This window comes from Spermophilus citellus, assembly GCF_964194105.1.
Source record: "Spermophilus citellus genome assembly, chromosome: 4".
Taxonomy (NCBI): Eukaryota; Metazoa; Chordata; class Mammalia; order Rodentia; family Sciuridae; genus Spermophilus; species Spermophilus citellus.
In genome coordinates, this window is record NC_138185.1 from 204,765,982 (window position 1) to 204,788,175 (window position 22,194).

At 38.2% G+C, this 22,194-nt stretch overlaps 1 protein-coding gene across 10 annotated transcripts in view; it reads right to left on the reverse strand.

Annotated features, from left to right (window-relative positions):
• DIO2 (iodothyronine deiodinase 2) overlaps window positions 1-22,194 on the reverse strand; it is a 231,957-nt gene that overhangs the window by 161,587 nt on the left and 48,176 nt on the right. For all 10 annotated transcript variants that reach the window (XM_081290479.1, XM_081290476.1, XM_081290480.1 and 7 more), the window contains one exon: window positions 17,446-17,616. The gene's annotated coding sequence lies outside the window, so the exon portion shown is untranslated. The remainder of the gene's footprint in view (window positions 1-17,445; window positions 17,617-22,194) is intronic.

Sequence of the window (22,194 nt, forward strand, 5' to 3'; positions counted from 1 at the left end):
CAAAAAGGGAGCTGGGGCTGATTCTAACATGGGATAGAAGATATTCAAGAAAAGCCTAGAGCATTATGTAGTGCCAGAAACAAGGAAGTTCTAAAATAACAACAAAAAAAAAAATAGAGGGCTGGGGTTGTGGCTCAGTGGTAGAGCGATCACCTTGCACTTGCGAGACCTGGGTTCGATCCTCAGCATCACATAAAAATAAATAAGTGAAATAAAAGTATTTAAAAAAATAGACACCATAGATGATGGATACATACATCATGCATATATACATAGATAGATAGGTAGATCCCATAAAATAATTAACAAAGGAGCCAACGGGAAAAAGCTACAATGGCCAAAGCTGTGGCGATTCTAAAACAATGAAATAATACTGAGCTGGGTTATAACACAAAGTATAAAATAAATACTGAAATAAATAAAAGGTTGAGTAAATACACAAAGCATAAGAGACAAATCTTTTATGCAGGAAAAAAACACTCCAAATAATGTTGCAGATAATCAGTCTACAGAAGGGAAAGCTTAATCTGCACCCATCTGGCTTTGAATGCAAGGTGGATTTAGTGACTCACTTGCACAGAATAGAATATGAAGGAAAATAAACAGTGAACTCTGTGGAGTAAAGCAATGGTCAAGGTTAACATACCCACTGATAAGTCATCTTGATACCTATTGTACCCGCCTGATAAGAAGTGGACCTTTGTGATACACACCCAAAACTCATAATCCCAACATAAGCATGAGGAAAATGCAAAAAAAAAAAAAAATCAAGGTACATTCTTTAAAATCTCTGCACACTTCTCTTGAAAATTCTCAGGATCATGAAAAAAAAAATAAGAAAACTGTCACAGATCAGAGAAAACTAAAGGGATGTGCCAATTAAATGTTAAGTGGATTCTGGGTTAGATCTTGAAACAGAAAAAGGTCATGAGTGACAAATTGGTAAAAATCTGAATGAAGTCTGGGGTTTATCTAATAACTACATACTAATGCTAACTTCTTAGTTCTAGTCCCAGGGTTAAGAGAGATGCCAACGTTATAGGAAATTGAGTGAAGAGCATAGAGAATTTCTCTATACTATTTTTGTAAGTTTTCTATACGTCTAAAATTATTCTAAAAAAAAGGATGACTTTTGATGATTAAAAAGCAAAAATTATTCATGATTTTAATATTTTGTGTGCCTAAGACTTTTAGTTTACCACTACAGAATCTCCCTTAAAAAAAGAGTGGTAAAGGGCTGGGGTGGTAGCTCAGTGGTAGAGCCCTTGCTTCACACACATGAGGCCCTGGGTTCTGTCCTCAGCACCACATAAAAATAAACAAATAAAAATAAGTTTAAAAAAAGTGGTAAAAACTAGCAAAGGGGAAATAATAACTCAAATGAAGATAGTGATAACTTTTAAGGAAAAAAGTGAGCTTACTTATATATATTATACTGAAACATAACTTATAGGCCATAGAATTTTAAAGTTTGGGGTTTGTTGTTTTGGGTATATTCACAAAGATGTACAACCATTACCATCCTCTGATTCCAGCATTCCAGCACATCATTATCACCCTAAAGAGAACCCCTAAACCCATAGCCTCCACAACTACTAATCTACTTGCTATATCTATGGATTTGCATGCCCTGGACATTTCATAAAAATAATAATATACAATTTGGGGCTTTTGTGTTCAACCTATTTCACTTAACAAAATGTTTTCAATATTCTTCCATGATGTACTATGAGTCAGTACTTTATTCCTTTTATGGCTTAGTAATCTTGTATTGATATAACACATTCTGCATAATCCACTCATCAGTTGCTGCACAATTTGAGCTATTTCCACTCTTTAACAACGATAAACAATGCTGCTAGTATAAATAGTCTTATACAAGTTTTGTGTGAACATATGTTTTCCTTTCTCAAGGATATAAGTGTCTATAGGTATATTCCTATGAGTAGAATTGCTGTGATGTATGGTAATTCTATTTGACCTCTTGAGAAATTAACAAACTGGTTGTTTTTTTCAAAGAGAGAGAGAGAGAGAGAGAGAGTTTTTTAATATTTATTTTTTTAGTTTTCAGTGGACACAACATCTTTATTTTATTTTTATGTGGTGCTGAGGATTGAACCCAGCACCTGGCGTATGCCAGGCGAGCACATTACCGCTTGAGCCACATCCCCAGCCCAACAAACTGTTTTTTAAAGTGGTTGTGCCATTGGCATTATAATCAGCAATATATTGAGTTCCATTTTTTCCATATTCTTGCTAGTACTTATTATCTATCTAGACTATAACAATCTTAGTGAATATAAAGTACTATCTCATTTCGATTTGAATTTTCCTAATGGCTATTGTGTTCTTGGCAATTTCTACATATTCTTAAGAATGTTGCCTATTTGAATATTTTTCCATTTTTTAATTGCATTGTCTTTTATTTTAATTGGTACTTATTAATTATATAGAAAAGTGGACCAATATGTAATAACCACCTTTGTCTCTTGAGTAATTTTGGCTTGAAATCTGCTTTTCCTGATATTAGAATGGCAACTCCTGCTTGCTTTCAGGTTCCAATTACATGGAAAATAATTTTCCATCCTTTCTCATTCAGTATGAATATCTTTGCCTATAAGATGTATTTCTTAGAGACAACATTAAATTGAACTTTGTTTATTAATCCAATATGTCAGTCTATGTCTTTTAACTAGAGAATTAAGACCATTTTCCTTCCATGTTACTATGAAAAGGTATATTTTGCTTCTTGTCATTAGGTTTTAATGTTTGATTTGTTCCTAATTCTCATTTGCTTATCTACTCTTCAAATGAGTTCTTTCCCATGTTCTCTTAATTATTTCTAGCTCCTCCTTCTGTGTATGGGATTCAGTTAAGAATCTTCTGCAGTGCTCACTTTATGTTCATGAATTCCTTTAGTTTATATTTACCTTGGAAGGTTTTTACATCATCTTAGATTCTTAAGGATAGCTTTGCTGGATATAGTAATCTAGGTTGACAGTGATTTTCTTTTAGGAGTTGAAATATATCATTCCATGCCTTCCTGGCCTTTAGAGTTTCTGCTGAGAAATTTTTTGTTTTCCTGTTGGGTTTGCCTTTATGAGTGACTTTCTTCCTCTCTTTGATGGCTTTTTAAATTCCTTGTTTTGAATATTTGGCATGTAAGTATACGTTAAGGTCCTGCATATGTGGAGTTCTAAATGCAAGACCTGCATATCCATCTCATTCTCAAGATTAAGGACATTTTCTACTATTATTTCACTGAATAATTTTCTATTCCATTAGTCTCTATCTCCACACCTTTCTCAAGACCTATGAGTCTTAAATTTGGTCTTTTAATGTAATTCCAGAGCTCTTGTATATTATTTGTAGTTTCTTATTCATTTTTTTGATTACTATCTGAATATTCTAGTACATCAAGCTTGTCTATGAGCCTTGATATTCTTTCTTCTGCTTTATTTAGTCTATTGATGAGATTCCACTGAATTTTCCATTTGAGCTACTGAATTTTCATTTCCAATATTTCTGTCTCTTTGTCAGAATCTCTATCTCTTTATTGAAATGCTCTTTATTATCCTTATTGTCTTCCTCAGTTCAGTTCTTAGTTCTCCTTTAGATTCATTGATCATTTGAACATTCAACTTTTTTGAATTCTATGTCTGGCATTTCCTCCACTTTGATATATATGGATTCCGTTACTGGGACGTAATGAACGTATGGAGCTGATTGTTACATTGATTCCTCATGTTTCTGTGCTTCTATATTAAAATTTGTGCACCTCTTGAGATGGATATCTCCTCCATTGTTGTAGTGAGAATTTTTTAGTGTGCTGCACTAGGTTGCAAGTATATCACAGCATCATCATAGTACCCATTCAACATGTTCAAAGTCATATGTTAAATCCCCAGCACCACTTCGAGAGTAGAGCTTGATAGCAAGCCATATAACAACATATAATAAATATTAATTAAAATTCTTCTCAACTTCAATAAGAAAAAAAGTAGAATAATAATAATGCAGAACAGGTTGAAAGGCAATAAAGCATGTGAAATTAATATTAAACTATATAGAACATAAAAATAAAAAGGAAAAGGGGAGATAAAAAGGAAAACATGACAAGATTAAAAAAACAAAATAGAAAGTATAAAATGAGAAAGAAGAAATCCAATTAATGAATTAAAAATCTTAAAAGTATTCAATAACAAATAATGAAGGAAATCAAAACAACACAAGACAATGCCTGAGAAATTAAAAACTCACATTAAAAAATCAAAAATTATTCCTTGTTGAGGTTTTTAAGATAGACAGACTTCTTCCTGTAACCTTCAGAATCCACCAGGTGTGAGAGTGTAGGAAATGGTCAAGCCTTGGGTGGCCTATGAACGTCTCTGGGTATAGAGGTGGCAATCAAATTAATTGGCTCTGCCTTGCAGTGGGTACTGTATATTTATTGTTTTCCCATGTCTAGATCAGCATCTTGTTTTAAAACATTATAGAATTCAAGGCTCAAGAGACTTTCTATGCATTCCTCACCTGCCCAGTTTGGTACACACCAATGTGGCTTTGGTAGCTCCAGAGGGGCCAAGGCACCAGTATGTTCTCTGGAGGCACAGAGGAAATGTCTCTGGTATTTCCATGGTCTCTCCCTGGTGTGGGAGATGGTTTTGTGTTCTCAGGAGAGAAGCATCTTGTGCCAGGGGCTATTAACACAGTCTTCACCCCATCCTTCTCTCATATGGCTTAGATGGCCCTGAAAGGTCCACAGTAGGCCCAGGCAACAGAGAGCTTCCAGTTAGAGCAGAGTATACAATGATGGACTGTCCTTACCCTGGCAGTCAGATTCCTCCCAGTGAAGAAGCACTGTGCACGGAAACAGTGGAGCATATCCCTGCTTGACTCCCTCCTGTAGCCAGTCAGCTGCAGATCACTGCAGCCTTTGGCTTATAATGATCTTACTGTATATATTATTAGATGGCTTGCTTCAAAGACATTTCCCCATTATAATATTTGCTATCTCCAGAGAAGATGACGATGTAGAAATTCATCTTTCTCTAAGTGCAAGTTGAGACATGACCTTCTCAATATGGCTTCCTGCCACTCACAGGTTGAGAAAAGTTGAGCACATTTCACACACCAGCCTGCTATGCAACTTCTGAATCAGCTAAATTCTGTCTGACTTTCTCTTCTACCACTGTTTTCAAAGCAATCTTTTCAAGCATGTTTCTCTTTCTCTCCCTTTGTGTCTCCCCTCCTGCCCATCCTAACTTGGCAGCACAGACGCATGTTAGATCTGATGAATTCTTTCTCACTATCTGATCCAGTAAACAAAATCTCAGAGTCTCTTGAGTCTTGGTCAGTCTAATATTGAACTTCAATGTATTCCCTCAGTCATCCATCTTCTTGCATAGCTGTTCTCCAGTGTTCTTATTGCAAACTACAGAGAAGCTGAAACATGCAGACAGCTTGTACTCTACCATGACGATCCCTCTGTTCTGAGTTTTCTTTTTATCATTGAATCTTGATAGTTCTTTATATATTCTGGAAAAAGACCTTTATCAGATATGGCGATTTTTAAATATTCACTCTCATTCTGGGATTATCTTTTCACTTTCTCGATCATATACTTTGATGCACAAATGCTTTTAATTTTGATAAAGTCCAATTTTATCTATTTCTCCTTTGATTATTTGGTCTTTTGGCCTCTTATCTAAGAAATTACTGCCTAATGTAAAATAGTGAATGTTTAAATCTGTTTTTTCCTAAGGCTTTTTAGTTGTAGCTCTTACATTTGAATCTTTGATCTATTTTGAGTTAATTTTTGTATATTCCCTGAGGGAGGGGTCCACTGTAACATATTTTTATTTATCTTTATGTGATATCATAAATAATCAATGGACTTAGAATTAAAATTGGACTTAGAATAAAAATTTACAAGAGGTTAAAGTGTTTCATTGTCCTTGAATTTCATTTTCTCCCCAGTAATGTAGGAGTTTGTTTCAATTCTACTTGAGATTTTACAACCACTAAAATTTCAAAATAAATTTAAGGAAAATAATGTCTTTTTTTCTAGAGTTAAATTCTAAGATATTTATGGATAAAAAGATAAATTTAATTGCTAAAAAGAAAAAGATTCAGGTGAGGAAGGATGGGTAGTGACATAGTCAGAAAAAATAGGATTGGACGTAGTGTCCAATAGTACATATTGGTTCATTATACTCTGTTTTTAATTTGTTCTAAACAATTTTAATATATGATGCCCAGGATTGTCAATATCTTGGGTTTCCACATAAAAATATATTTTTAAAGTCATCTATTGTCATTACTTCATAAAAGAATGGTTTGCATCAACCCTGGAGGCACCACAACCCCTGACTTCAAATTATACTGAAGAGCTATAATAACAAAAACCGCATGGTTCTGCCATAAAAGCAGACACGTAGACCAGAGGTACAGAATTGAAGACCCAGCAACAAACCCACACAGATAGAGTCATTTGATCCTTGACAAAGGTGCCAAAACATCCATTGGAGAAAAGACAACTCTTTAACAAATGGTGCTGGGACAACAGTTTATACATATGTAAAATAAAACCAGACCCTTATCTCTTGTCCTTCACAAAAATCAACTCAAAAGACCTTGGAAGTACCAGATACTATGCAATTCCTAGAGGAAAATGTATGGCCAAGACTCCAAGATATAGGCACAGGCAATAAATTTCTCAATAAGACTCTTAGGAAATAAGGCCAAGAGTTAATAAATGGAATGGCTTCAAATTTAAAAGCTTCTGCACAGCAAAAGAAACAATTAAGAATGTGAAAGAGAATCTACAGAAGGGGAGAAAATGTTTGCTAGCTACTCTCTGACAAAAGATTAATATCTAGAATACATAAATAAGTTTAAAAACTTAACACCAAAAAATCAAATAACCCAGTTAATAAATGAGAAAATCAATTAAACACATACTTCTCAAAAGAAATGCAAATGGTGAACAAATACATAAAAAATGACCACCACCATTAGCAATTCAGTAAATGCAAATCAAAACTATACTAAGACTTTATCTCACACCAGTTAGAATGGTAGTCATCAAAAATACAAATAATAAATGCTGGAGAGGATGTAGAGAAAAGGAAAACTTTTACCCTGTTAGAGGGATTGTAAATTAGTATAACTACTGTAGAAATGAGTATGAAGTTTCCTCAAAAGACTAGGCATGGAATCACCATATGACCCAGCTATCCCACTCCTCATTCATCCTAAAGAATTAAAGTCCTCATATTATAGTGATACACCACATACCCATGTTTATAGCAGCACAATTCACAGTAGTCAAACTGTGAAACCAGCCCAGATGTCCATCAACAGATGAATAGATAAAGAAAATGTGCAATACATACACAATGGAGTTTTATTCAGCCATAAAGAAAAATGAAATCATGTCATTTGCAGGAAAATGGATGTAACTAGAGATCTTTATGTTAAGTGAAATAAAACAAATTCAGAAGGTCAAGAGTTGTGTGTTTTCTCTCATATATGGAAGCTAGGAAGGAAAAGAAAGGTCAGGAAGGGAGATCTCATGAAAATCCAAGGGAGATCAGTAGAAGGGACGAGAGTGTGGGAAAAGGAGAAGGAGGGGGGATGTGCTGTTGGAGAGTGATACTGGCCCAGTTATGTTTACATGTACAAATATGTAAAAACAAATCCCATCATTATATGCGAGTATAATGCACCAATGAAAAATTGTGGAAACAGAAATAAAAAGGATGGTTGGCATAAAATAATAGCAGTCATGCCATCTTCTGGTAAAGGAGATTTCTCAATTTGGGGGAAAAATTATCATCAGACAAAATTCATTTCCTTGCCCTTATATCTTTTTCTCATGGTAATGGATCAGCACTGATCCCTAGCCTGATGTTTGGGAAGGCATCTATCAGATTATGAGGAATTAAATCCACATAGGCTTAGGTGTATGAATCACCCTTGGTAAGCACAAAGAACAGCAAGAATGAAAGGAACTAGATGTTCTCAGGTGGAATCATGCTGATGCCAACTTTTCTTTGAACAAACCAGCCAGCATTGGCTGTAAGGCTTTATGTAATACTCTGGGTGCGTTCATAATATAGTAAAATTTTCATGAAGCATTCATGACTATAGAGGAAATCAAAATAACTGTGAGGGGAGAGAGAGAAGGGAAACTGTCATATCCTTTCTTGCTTTTTTTTTTTAAATCAAAATAATACCAGAGCTCAGAAACATTGTAGCACATTTTAATTTAATTAAAAATCAATTTTAAAAGTTCTAGTAATATACAAAAGATAAAATCTGGCAATAGCAATCCTTCATTTATGAAATCCGAAGTACCTAGACTGTGTTGAAAACCTCTATAGTGATGATTATAGAAACCTTTTGGGGGGAGGAACAAAATTACAATCACCAAACTAAGGGATATTAAAATTTTGATTTTTTTTTCTTCTTTTCTTTTTAACTTCTAATGATCCCTAGACAAATAGCAACACTGGTCTCCACTGAATCAAAAATTTTGGCCCTTTTTTCCCTCCAAGAAAGCCAAAGGGGTAATGTATAAATTCTACAAAAGTGTAGGTGGATATTTTCTGTTATGTATCATTTTGTGCTCAAGAGTGAAATGAACATTAAACCAGCATATGTTAGTCAACTTGTCATTGCTGTGAAGAAATACCTGAGAAAATCAACTTAAAGAAGAAAGATTTATTCTTGGACCAGTTTTATAGGTTTCAGGGTTTCAGTTTGTGGTTGGCTGGCTCCATTGCTGTGGGCCTGTGGTGAGTGGCCAAAAGGGTGTGGTGGAGCAGAGCTTCTGCCCTCTTGGTGCCAGGAAGCAGAGATAAAACAAGGAAGGAGGCAGGGACAAAATATAAATTATAAATATTTTATATATATATATTTATTTCAGGGCATACCCACTTCCTCCAATGAGGCCTCACCTCCTACAGTTTCTGCTGTCTCCCAATAATACCATCGAGAAGTAAATCAGTGGATTAATCTAATGATGAGGTTAGAACCATCATGATCCAATCACTTCCCAAAAGCCCCACCTTAGAATATTGCTGCACTGGAGACTAAGCCTTCAACACATAAGCCTATGGGAGACGCTTCCGATCCAAACCATAACACAGCACACCCTTGAACTAATCCTAAATTTCTTTTTGATTATCAGTTATACATTTTCTGGGTGATGCTTTGAACTTTAATATCATCTCCTCCAATATCACTTTTTTGGACTATCAAATCTCAACTAATGAATTTTTAATTTATGAAGTACATTTTTTTTGGAACTTAGGACCTCACTCACACCATACATACACTTCAGCATTTTTTTCAATATTATTTTGGGAAAGGGTCTTGCTAAGTTGTCCAGGCTGGCCTCAAATTTGCAATACTCTAATCTCAGCCTCCTTTGTAGCTGACATTTCAAGTGTGTGCTACCCCGCTCTGCACAAAGGACTTATTTTAAAATTAATGGTTATGCTGTGTAATCCTGCAAAATTGATCAGTAGTACCACATGTATTTTATAGCTAATAATTCTGAATTGCTAAAAATGTAAATGAGCCATGTTATGGCTTAAATATGAGGTGTCCCCCCGCAAAGCTCAGGAGACAATGTGGCAGTGATATGAGATAAAATGATTGGATCATGAGAGCTATAATCTAATCAGTTCATCCTAGTTTTGAATGGACCAACTAGAAAGTTGGAATTGTAACTGGAGGAAGTGGGTCACTGTGGTTATGCCATGGAAGGGTCATCGTCCCTGAAGGCCCTTCCCCTCTTTGTCTCTGCTTCCTGGATACCATGAACAGAGCAGCCCTGTTACTCCATACCTTCCTGCCACGATGTTCTGCCTCACGTTGGACCCAGAGCAAGGTTGGCTGACCATGGACTGAACTCCCAAAACTATTCTTCCTTTAAGTTGTTCTTGTCAAGAATTTTGGTTGCAGCAATGAAAACTTAACACAAGCTGATTTCTTCAACCTTATTCCTTTTTTCTAACCCCACACATAACTTCTCGCTAGTTCTTCTCACCTAAAGTTTGGAAGACTTTCAGTCAATCACTCAACAAATTTTATTGGATACCTACCAAGTGCTATGCATTGTTGGTCCCACAGGGAGATAGCATTCAACAACAACAAAAAACGTCACCTATACTCAAGGAATTTACGTTCAAAAGAACAAAATAGACAATAAACAAATAAGATAAAGGTAAACATCTATTAAATGTGTGAGAAGTGTATGTGCTACATGGGAAATATAAAGATGATAAGGTGGAAAATAACTGGGAAAGAAGTACATCTTTAGAATGGGTGGCCAAAGCCCACTTTGACAAAGTTATTTAAGCCAATATTTGAATGTCAAGAAGGATAAAGTCAATTAAAGACCTGAGGAAGTTAGAGGGACTTGAAAATGCAAAGGGCTTGGTTCTCAAGTGCTCTCAGCATGTTTAAGGAAGAGAAAAAAAGTAAAAATAAATCATTGTAGCTGATGAAAGAGAAATGGGCTGAGGTCAAACTGTTAGGGCCAGATCACAGAGGGCATTAGCCGCCATGTTACTGAGTTTGCAATGGAAAGTCATGGAAGATTTTTAAGTCCAGAGACGAGGACTAATCTATCTTTAGGGGACTATAAAGAATTTTACTTCAGTGGCTCATAAACTCAACACTAATTTAGCCTTCCAGTTAGTCCTTCTGTGACCTTATATCCCATATTTTATCCATGACCTTTTCTTTCACCAAATTCACATCTTGTACCCGTATAACTAGCTTGACTTTTTGTGATACAATCACACTCTCATATCTTCCAGGCAACGTTTTAAATATGAGATCCTTTTTTTCCCCATTGTTCTAACCCTTCCAAGGGCTGGAGTCATGCTAACTACCTCCCCATTATTCTACTGGCTCCCCATTGCTATTGGCAAGATTCTGCCTTGCTGACCATTTTGACAGTGACTGGCAGTTGAATTGCCTTCATGTTCTACAAATACCAAGCTCCCCTGCTTGGCTGAACATCTTTCCTATATGTTTAAATAGTTTAAAATACCACCCCTCAACCCCTTCCATCTGTCAACCCAAATGGAAAAGTCAAGGGTTTTTGACATTTGAATGAAGTACATTCTCCTGCTACCTAGCCCTCCCAGTATGATTGTAAGATTATTTCCTGAGCTCATAACTTCCCTCTTGAAGGCAGCCCATACTTATAAGCACAGACAGAATCCCAGATGGGGTCACCATTTTAAATTCAAGATTCCCCAGGACATGGCATCACTGATTCACTGGCCTTTTTTAAAGTTCTTAACAATCTGCCCTATAAATTTGGCACTATATACACAAATGGTTGTTAGAACATTCTACTATTGTGACATAAGAGGAATGATTATATTTTAATCATTTCATTGGGTTAAATTTAAACATTAAAGCATGCAAAATATGGTAGTATAGTCAACAAATTTTACTTTGTTCAAAAGAGAAATGATTCCTAAGTTTAGGAACCTAAGAACAAATATAAGAGTAATAATTCAGGAGCAGTGGCCTCATGAACCAGAGATGGGTTCTTTGAGGTCAGGGTTGAGGTATTTTGGCAGCAAATGGCACACACACACACACACAGGTCCATAGATCACATCCTCTCTTATCATCCTAATGTCACTCTGGATAGAATATTAAAAGAATGGGGGATGGGACTGGTTTAACTGTGACTCTAGATTGAGCTAATCAGCCTATTTCATCATTAATTGTTGTTTTAATAAAAAGGAACGACTTAGTCGCCTTCTGAGAGATGGTACAATGGGAAAGTTCTCCAAGATCCAAATGTTTGTCAGAAAAAAAAAGCATTTGTCTTTCAATTCCTCTCCCATATCCACTCTCCCCTGCTCTTTCATAGTTTTGCTGAAGCAGCAATGAGTGTCCCTTGACCCAGGCGGAGGGAACAAACGTGGCCTTGCCACAGAAAGGCAGACAGAAACGAGTCCATAACCTGAACCAGAGTTTATCAAATTGTGACCACTTAAGAACCCCACTTGTGAAGTGGCTCCCAAGTGCTGACTGAGCCAATCAGAATTTCTGGGGATGGGTTCAGAAAGGCTCTATTTTGGGTAGCTATGGTTCAGAAATTAAAGCTGGCCGAATCTAACAATACTAAGGTTTGGAAAGTATTCAAAATAGACACTTTATAAGGTCAGAAGGGAGCCCCAGAGGTGAAGTTATAAAGTGATTAGGCTTAGCCGAGAGAAATAGTTCAGGAACAATCTGATGTTTGAGCTGAGATGAAACAGTTAACAGCATGTGTCATATCCTGTCAAGCTTCAGAGCCTGAAGAAGTAATGTACACGGTACTAGAAAAAAGGCCCTTGACTTACAGCAACAATCCTCAAGGGCAAACTAGCTGGAAAAGTGTGGTTCAGGGAGAGCACGAGGGGCAAAGAGGGAAATACTGATAGGAAGTAAGACACAGGTCCTTATGATCACAAAGTGAATAGTTAAGGGGTGTGTATTGGCTTTTGTAAAATCATTCATAAAGAAACCCCAAAAGAATCCTGCAAGAATAGCGAGCACAAAGGAAACATCCCACTCTAGGTGAAGTGAAACCAGGTAGACTTTGTAATCAAACTAATTAAACTTACAAACCTCCTACCTGTTTTGAAAACAGAAACTGTAGTGAAGTACATGTATCTGCCACGATGATAATTTCTATCGTATAGACAAGGTAAATGAATATGAGGAGTTTAATTTTTCAGTGTGTATTAATAATTAATCTGTTCACTAGGTTTATTAGATAGGATTAGTCCTTAATTGAAGCAGAGCAACCACAAGGCAAATTATTTAAAAAACTGATGAAACTTTCCTTATTTGACTTTAAAAGACAAAAGTTCAGCAGCTGAGGATTATTTACACATCTAGAATGGGAAAAGAATGGAGGGTTTTGGTCTAAAAGAACTAGAAAGTGTGACTCCTTTCATGCATTAAAGATTGGAATCTTTGAGTACTGGTGTTGGATTTAATTCTCACTATAAAAATATTTTAAAGCAGATATATAACTTTTTATTGAATTAAGTGCTCTACTTGGCACTTGAAGCACCTTATTACCAGTTGCAACTGTTAAATGCCGCATTGGATAAGAAGACCATAGTGCATGTACATGGAAGTACATTTGTGCAAATTAACTTTGAAAACTTGTGTTTGACATGGCTTTGTTCTCTTGAGGACATATAGATTTAAAAAATAAACGAAGTTATATTTCAAAAACATCAATACTTGGAATTTTACACTAGGAAACTGAGGAAGAATAAAGCTTTCCAAATATTAAAAACAAGGGATATTAAAGATGATTGCATCTAATATTTTATCTTATCTTTTTGCTCCCATCCCAAATATTAACAAATACTTTTCAAAGCATTATGAAGAATGGCTCAGTTCCTTTTCCGTTCTGAGATATACCTTGGCTGATTTATACCCTGAAGTATTACGGATTTTTTTTTTAAATCAAAATCTCTCTTTCAAAAAATGCCTGGCTCTATTGATTTTGCGGAGAGGCTCTTGCTTGGCTGAATTTAATTTAAATGTAGTTCTTTGTTATTGCTTCAAGAGGACGACAGTCATTTCTAACAAGCACAAATTATTCAGAGCATGACCCCAAATGCTGTATTTCAAATAGCAAAAGAAAACAAGCTATCCTCTAACCTACTTCACACTGCAGGAAGAGAAGTTGTGTAAAAAGGGAGCTGCAACAGGACAACCTGACCCAGAGAGAGCTGCCCTCACCGGGGCCCTCCCCAGCTTTACTGGGTCTCTGGATGGGCCAGTTGCACAAATACAAGAAGATCAGGCCAGCATCCTGGAAGGGGGGAGGGGACTTGGTATCGCCCTCCTTGGCTAGCTGTTTGCCAAGTTCTAGTTAACCCAGTTACAGTAAAGCCATTGTGGACTTTTTTTAGTGGAGCAAGCCTCCCATCTACATGGCATTCACGATTTTTTTTGATGGCCATGGCCACAGCCAGTAACTGCAATTTAGTGGCTTACACATTACCATGAAAGGGGGCGGGCAAAGGCTCAAGAGCAATGGATTTTTACGGCAAGAGGAAATAGACCACATTTTGTGCTGTGGCCAACTCCTTTGCATTTCTGAGGATGAAATGCCCCCTAGATCAAAGTGACAAAGTGGTTAGGATATTCACGGGACAGAAGACAAAAGGAGTTCTTTCACTGCCAAAAAAAACAGCCTTCTGTTAAGTATTTACAAGTTTAATAACAGTACTTACATGAGAAGCAGAATGCAGGAGGGTAACTTGAAAGTGCACACAGTTTAATAGGAACTAGCCATTCTCCTTCATGTGGGCAGGCAGGTGGTGAGGAGGCTTACCCTCGTTCACTTATTCATTTATCACACTTATATTGAGCACCTACTATATGAGGCATTGTGTTAGGAATTAAAAGGAGCAAAATATGCATAACAAAAGGCTCCATCCTTAAGGAGATTGCAGAAGTGCAGAGCAGATAATAAAGTACATGTCTCTATCAAGGTGTCAGGCCTGCTGTACAGCACTTACAAAGGAGAAGGGCGGAAACTGATTTTGCAATCTTAGCCCAACAACCTCTTCAAGAGGGTAAAAGACTTGAGGTTCAAGAAGAAAGGAGAGGAAGAACTTCTTTGGAGGGATAAGTTCGAATTCTATGCATTCTCCTCTCCACTTCTCCCTACTTCACTAATGGAGAAGTTGGGGGTTACTCCCTCCTTTACTTCCTGCCAAGTGAAAGACATTTCAAGAGAACCATTTGAGGAGTTTGGCTGGGATCCCTCTAGAGTTGGTGGAGGATACAGGATCTGATGAGAGCCATACTCAAAAAGTCTCCAGGCAAGAAGCTAGCAGAAAGTGCCTGCAGCATCTGATCAAAGGACTGAATTGAGAGAAACTGATTCTACTGACGGAGAGACAAGGTCACAGAAATCTTTCTGAGTACATTTGGTCCAATGCTTAAGACAAACAGTCGTCCTACAGCTTTTGAAAAGGTCCTTTACCCTAGAGGACTGCATGGGGAGACAATGGGTTAGAAAAGAATAGAGAACGATTAGAGAAACGGAAAATAAAGAAGCTGCCTGCCCACTTCCTAGGAAGAGCAGTACACTTCATCTAGTAGTTACACTACATTAAGGTAGAAAGTCCAAATCTCAATTAGACACAGAAAGATAAAGCATTAGAGGGGAAAAAAAAATTTTTTTAAGGTCATCTGAGATTTGTTATGTTCTACCAATGTGTGACTAATTAAAGGCAGGGTCTAAAAAGGTCATGTCTATAAACTTAGATGTTCAAAATAAAAGTGAAATGTTAGGTTATCACCCAGTTATGTACCTTTCAGTATTCCAAGTTTTGGGGAACATACACAGTTTTAAAGATTGGGGAACTCATTTATATCTACATATGTAATATATGAAGATATAATGAATGAAAAACGTAGGAATGTATTTCGTTCTTCAACATGAACAATCCTTAGTGTGGTGCCTTCTAAGGGTGAACTACACAGGGAATGAGAGACATTTCTTGCCCTCTTTCCTGGAGGAACTAAGATGAGTGAGGGAGGAGAGAGACCAAGTCAGTTTCTCTGGTCTTTGTCCTCTCTCTTGATGGTGATGATGACACTTAGACAGCAAAGGACAGATCCTACCTCCATACCCCACGTGACTTCTTTACCCCATTAGAATGGTCCCCTCTCCATCACCTTGTTTCTCCGCTTCTTGACTGTTTTGCCAAACAGGCGATTGCCCCAGGAGTCCTGGAGAATCTGAAGTCATGGTCTGTGGAAGGCTCAGCTAGATAAGGTGTGAGTCGGAGGATGTATAGTCTATAGCCTTCTTTTCTGAGACCCAAAGAAACGGTCCACTCACGGTAACACACTGGTGACAGTGGTAGTGACAGAGGGAAAATCCTGATCTTTGCTTCTGAGGATTACACTACCTGAAATTGAAGAGATGTGGGAAACAGTATAGAGTACCATATAGATGCATGCATGCATACACATTGCTCCCCGACACACACAGAATAGGTAAACCTCACCCTGCCCCAAGTTGCGTAGTATCTAGAGTCCACTGTTTCAGGCACTTTTACTTGGAAGTAAATCATACCCTACAAAGGAATTAATTTGGAAACTCCAAAGAAAATGACAGCATCATGTTGCACCATATGTCATAGATCAAACAACTGAATGAATAAATTGGGAATGTCATGAAAGTCCCATTGATTCTCCAGTCACATACACACACACACACACACACACACACACACACATCAATCAAGTAAAATCTAAAAAAGATATTCTACAATCTCCATTCACTGGCAACTCTCATTGTTCAAACATAGAAATCTTATCCAGGCTGGGCATAGTGGTGCACACTTGTAACCCCAGTGTCTCCGGAGGCTGAGGCAGGAGGATTGCGAGTTCAAAACCAGCCACAGCAATTTAGTAAGGCCCTAAGCAATTCAGTGAGACCCTGTCTCTAAATAAAATACAAAATAGGGCTGGAGATGTGGCTCAGTGGTTGAGTCCCCCTGAGTTCAAACCCCAGTTACCACCCCCACCCAAAAGAGAAATCTTAACTGGTTTTTGCACCCTACAAACAGCTCCATGAGGCACAGGGCTGGTGAGAGGCTGTCTCTAGAGCTGTGTCAGAACTCTGCACTGTGGGTTTCCCCTTCCTACGATGGTGCCTCCATCCATATCTTTCTAGGAACCATTCCTAGACAAGAGTCAAGACTGGAAAAGTCTCACTTTGTAGTGTTCCAAACTCACACCAGTGGCGGCAGATCTTCGGAGAGGGCCCCTGCCGTACGAGAAGACAACTGAGTAGAACCCACTGCGAAGGGAATCTCTCTCACTCATGGGTAGATTCCTTAATTTGATCCCAGAGATTAAACCAAATAGTTCAAACAAAACACCTGGTTCTCTCCCTGCCAACTGTTCTTTCAATGGCAAAAAAAGCAATATTTTCCATAACATGAATAATATAAAAATATGTACTAATGAGATTTACGCAATATTGGAAAGAAGGATTATGAATAGGTAATTACACTTTTAGGAGATTTACAGATTTCAACCAGTTAAGCCCTAGGGGATGATTATCTCATTAGTCCTGTGCACTCAAAATAAATATGGAATAGGATGGGTGTGAATGGTGAACACCAATTTTGCCAAAAATTTGCAAAGTACAAGCTGTGGATTCAGAAGTTATGTACCAGATAATACCTAAGTGGATTTCATGCTTACAAAAGAGCAGCACCTGGCCCAGCATCCTCTCCATATTAGAGCCAATCGCATTGTCTGCCACCTTGCCTGGCTTCCAAACAACCGTCGTTGTCTCTTCCGTCATCCCAAGCTGCCAGTTCTCAGAGTACTTCGTGTTCTCTCCACACCACTGAAACCACTGACCTACCTTTCCCTGGGGCCTCTTCTGTGGTTTGCTTCTCTGGTTCTGGAAATGGATTTCACCTCATCCCCTCTTTACTCCTGGGAGGCACACGTGCAAGGGGAGCCCAGGTGGATCCTGGGAGATGAAGCCTACTATCCTGGCTTCAGTTAGATTCCTCTTCTAAGATGATTCTGGAGAAAAGAGAAAGAACCAGGAAGGGCACAGGAGCTCGGCTTTTGAGAAGTGCTCTTTAAACAAGAAGAAAGAGAAAAGAAGTAGCGACAGGTCAAAAGAACCCCTTCATCAACAATGACTAACACTGAATGGGCTTCTTTTATGTGCTGGGAGCTACTCTGAGCATTACCTGTATCGACTCATCGAATTCTCTCAACAACTTCATGAGATAGCTACTACAAGCAGCCCCATTTTTCCAAGTAGATGGTAGAAGGGTAAAGAAATAAAGTCAATTGCTCAGGATTAGAATGTTGGAGCCAGGATTAGCATACAGGCAGTCCTGCTCAATAAACAGAGTAAACCCAGTCAAACACTTAATTAGTTCAATGAGCATTAGCTCTGAGCCAGGCTTGGAGTTATAAATGTTACTTCATTTAACTCCTAGAACAACCCTATGAAGTCAGGACTATCATGATGTCTCATTACCCATTGTCCTGAAGTTACCACCAAAGTTCAGGAATGTCAAACAAGGAAGCCAGGATCCAAACCAGGGTAAGAATAAAGAAAGACTTCATTTTTCTCTACACCATTGCCTCTGCAAAGCTATATCCAGTTAATTCCTAGAGAGAGTAGGTGGGAAGCCTAAGACAGGGAGTGTCTTGCCACGGGAGGTGTCATGGAGGGCCAAACATCTATTCAAGTGCAACAGACTTCTGAAGTCACTTCTATTATTTCCATAGAACTAGGGGCATGTCCTTATATTCACTTACATTTGCTTTCACACGGCTCCTGGGTCCGTTTCCTAAGAGGTTCCTATTTACTCACCCTGTAGTTGCAAGCCACTTTTTCTTTTTCAATGTTATTTTCTCACAGTATTTGGGTGCCATGTTCAATGATTCTATTCTCCCTGCTGCAGCTGAGGTGTTTGGGATTATGGGATGCCCTGAAAAACAAGTCTGAATTGTCTTCTTACAAAACAGACACTTCCGTGCTTAGTGTTTTCTGCCTGCAGCGGGAATCATGTTCAGACTTGTAATGAACTGGGTGCTCCTAAGACAGCAGTACCGCCACACCCATGCATCACATCGGGAATGTTTTCTTTCTCTTCAGATCTAAATCTGTAGGGTGATGTGAGTGTCGGGCATATTTGGAACTTCATGATCACTCACAGATTAAGAAGTGCTACACAACCCTGGAAGGTCATTAGATTCTAAATCCATTTTCATAATGGAGTCAGTTTTTCCAAAAGGGAGGACATCATAACAATAATAATTACCTAATTTTTATTGAGCATTTACTATGTGACACTCTCATATTTTATATGAATTATCTTGTTTAATCCTCACACACAGAAGAAAATTGAAATATATGCCAAGACCCACCACCAGGTTATAGGTAAGGAAACTGAAACTTGGGGAATTTAAATAATTTGTCTAAGTCACATAGTCGTGAGTGATGGAATGAGTATTTGAGAGCAACAATTGGCTTATAAAACCTGTCTTCTATCCAACATGGCCTCCCACCATCTCAATAGAATCAATTTACAGCATGGCAGAAAGTTGTGGCTTAGTCTACCTGTGCTGCTATAACAAAATGACATAGACTGAGAGGTTTACAAACAATAAGTTTATTTCTCACAGATCTGGGGACTGGGAAGTTGAAGATCAAGACTCAGTGACCATCAAGAGTCTGTGTTCTGATTCACAGACGGTGCCTTCTTGCTGTGCACTCACATGGTACAAGGCATGAACTAGGTCCCTGGGGGCTTTCTTATACTGGCACTAACACCATTCATAAGGGCTCTGCCCTCAGACTTTAATAACCTCCTGAAGGTCCAGTTTCCCAGCACCATGACCGTTTGGGTTAGGAGTTCAACATATGCATGTGCAGTCTATTTCAACCTCCAGATGTGACCCTAGGAGTCTAAATCCATAGTATATGGCTTGATGCCATCTTCTGGGGAACCTTCTCTATCTTTGTATGTTTATTTATTTCTTATCATCTTCAAAATTATAGACTAAAGAACTGAAAGCAGAATTTAAAGTACACTTGAAAACATACTGATTTTGTTGCCATTATTATTTTGGGGGAAAATGTTCAATTTTCTTTTATGACATTGAGATTTATCTTTGGAGATATTTAGCTTCAGAAACATGACAAGACCATTGTTTAAACTTCGATGATTTGATTTTTGCATCAAATAGTCTTAATGTATATCTTATGGCAATTTCACTCTAAAACCATGAAAGTAAAGGAAAATTGGAAATATTAAATACAAAAGGTCAAGAACCAATTAGATGGAAATTGATAAGGAAAAAATTAAGATTATGTAGCTGTAGCTAAATATGCAGATAACCCAGACTCTACATTGGCTTGAAGTAATCGTATTGTGGAAATCTTATCCCAAAAATCCTTTAGAACCGAGTTGTCCATTTCCCTAATTTCCACCTGAGAGAAAAATAAGGCTCGAGGTATTGAAGGAACTTGCTTGGGATCCCATAAGTAATTAAAACCAGAAATAGGACCACATTTTGTCAGCCATTCTCAGGTGTGTCACTTATCTGCACCACTTGCATTTTTTTGTTTCCTATTTCATTTTGTCCCTGACCCTTTTCCCACACTTCCTTTATCAAAAGAAAATTCTCATTAAAAGAAAAATTGGTACCCTGAGCCATGTGACAAAAGATCACATTCATTTTCTTCTCTGCTATGAACTCATCATGGAACAAAATGTTTGCACTGGTCCCCACCCCACCTTGCCACACTGTCCCTCCCAACTGCCTCTCATTGATCTCTTAAGAGGGACCATGACCTCCTGCGGATGGAGGGAACCCAGAGCAGAGGCCACATGCACGGGGACAGCTGACTTGCTCTGAATTTTACAATTCGGGAGACCTTGTCTCTCGGCCAGTTACTTTTTTAAGCACCTGGAAGCCACAAGCAAGTGATGTAACATGTTCTCTTGATAACAAGCCAGAGACAAGATTAAATATTGGTCTTTCTCATAAACATTTAGCCAGAAGTTAAACATTGCCTTCCTCCTTTACTATGGTGAAATAAAATATTTGTGGCACAAAGTTCCAGTATATTTCATCATCCCGGCTCTTCCTCTGCATAGGAGCTCTTCATTCGAACAGATCGATGTTGTTCATCAACTGATGTCAGAGTTCAAGAAACTACTTACAAGCTTCTCTTGCCTTCTTCACAGACGGGAGCAACAAGAGGGACCTCTTCACAGGTGCCAGCAGAAAAGAGTACTTCTTGTACCTTCTGTGGACATCAGAAGTCTTTTCACACTGTCTTGGGCAGTGCCCTCTACATCATGCCTCTACCTGCCACCAGGGATGGCACAGAAAGGGACGCCAGCTGGCACTACACCAGCTGGCCAACTCTCTAAAACAGGTTCAACTAGGGAAATCGTAGTTAATTGCCAAGTCCAAACTATCTTGACCCTGCTGTGTCCAATAGAGAAAGGATGAAAGCTGGCCACTAAAAGAAAGTGGCAGAGTACAGTGAGGTGCAAACATTTTGCCAGAGCAGACACATCGTCGTTCAAGGGCTATATATTACTGGACCACGTTACCGATTCGATGCTGCCTGCCTAATATTCACATGTTGAAGTGCCACCCCCCAGTGCCGAAGAAAGTGGCCTTTCTTGGACGGGGTTATTGGCAGATATAATTAGTTCAAATGAGGTCATACTGAATAAATGGATCCCCATCAAACATGACCAGTGTTCTTATGAGAAGTTGCAGGCACACAGGAAAAACACCATGTGAACATGAAAACTGAGATGTGGGTGATGCTTCCACAAGCCAGTGAAGGCCAGAGATTGTGAGGAACCATCAGAAACCAGGAGAGAGGCATGGAAGAGAGTCTCCCTGGCAGACCTCTGAAGGAACCAACCCTGCTCACACCTTGATCTTGGGCTTCTGACCTTTAGAACAATGAGACAAGAAAAAAAAATGTGTGCTATTTAAGTGACCCAGTTTGTGGTATTTTGTTTTAGAAGCCCTAGCGAATCAATACAGGCCATAGTTCTAAAGTTTTGAGAAACAATGGAAAGTTCTAGAAATCTATATATTCCCGTAGCCAGTAACTAGAATAGAAGAATGTGTGTGTGATTCATTATAGCTAATCTTTCTCCTTATTGGGTGTTACATTGTTTATCTCTACCCAACATACACCACAAACTGAATGTCTCAAACTAAAAAAAAAAAAAAAACCCTCAATAATGAAACCTGGGTTTTCTGCCCAATCTTTTCTAAGGCAGTATATCATCACTAAGGTTTAGTTACGAACAGATCAGGATTTCTCATGACTTCACTGGTACTCTCAAAATGTGTATTCTTTCCTTCCCTGCAAGGATTACTGTTCACATACTGTACACCTGGCACTCTGATAGCCACTAGGGATCCAATTGTGGGAAAAACAGTAGCCACTGGCTACATAGTGGCTTATGTTTGGTGAGGAAGAATGATTTTCAAACAGTCACTGAAACACATGCAGCTATCAACCATGACAGGTGCAATGGAGAAATTTCCCAGCACTCTGTAAGCAACTATTTTCCCCTTAGAACTGTGGACAGGCAGGGC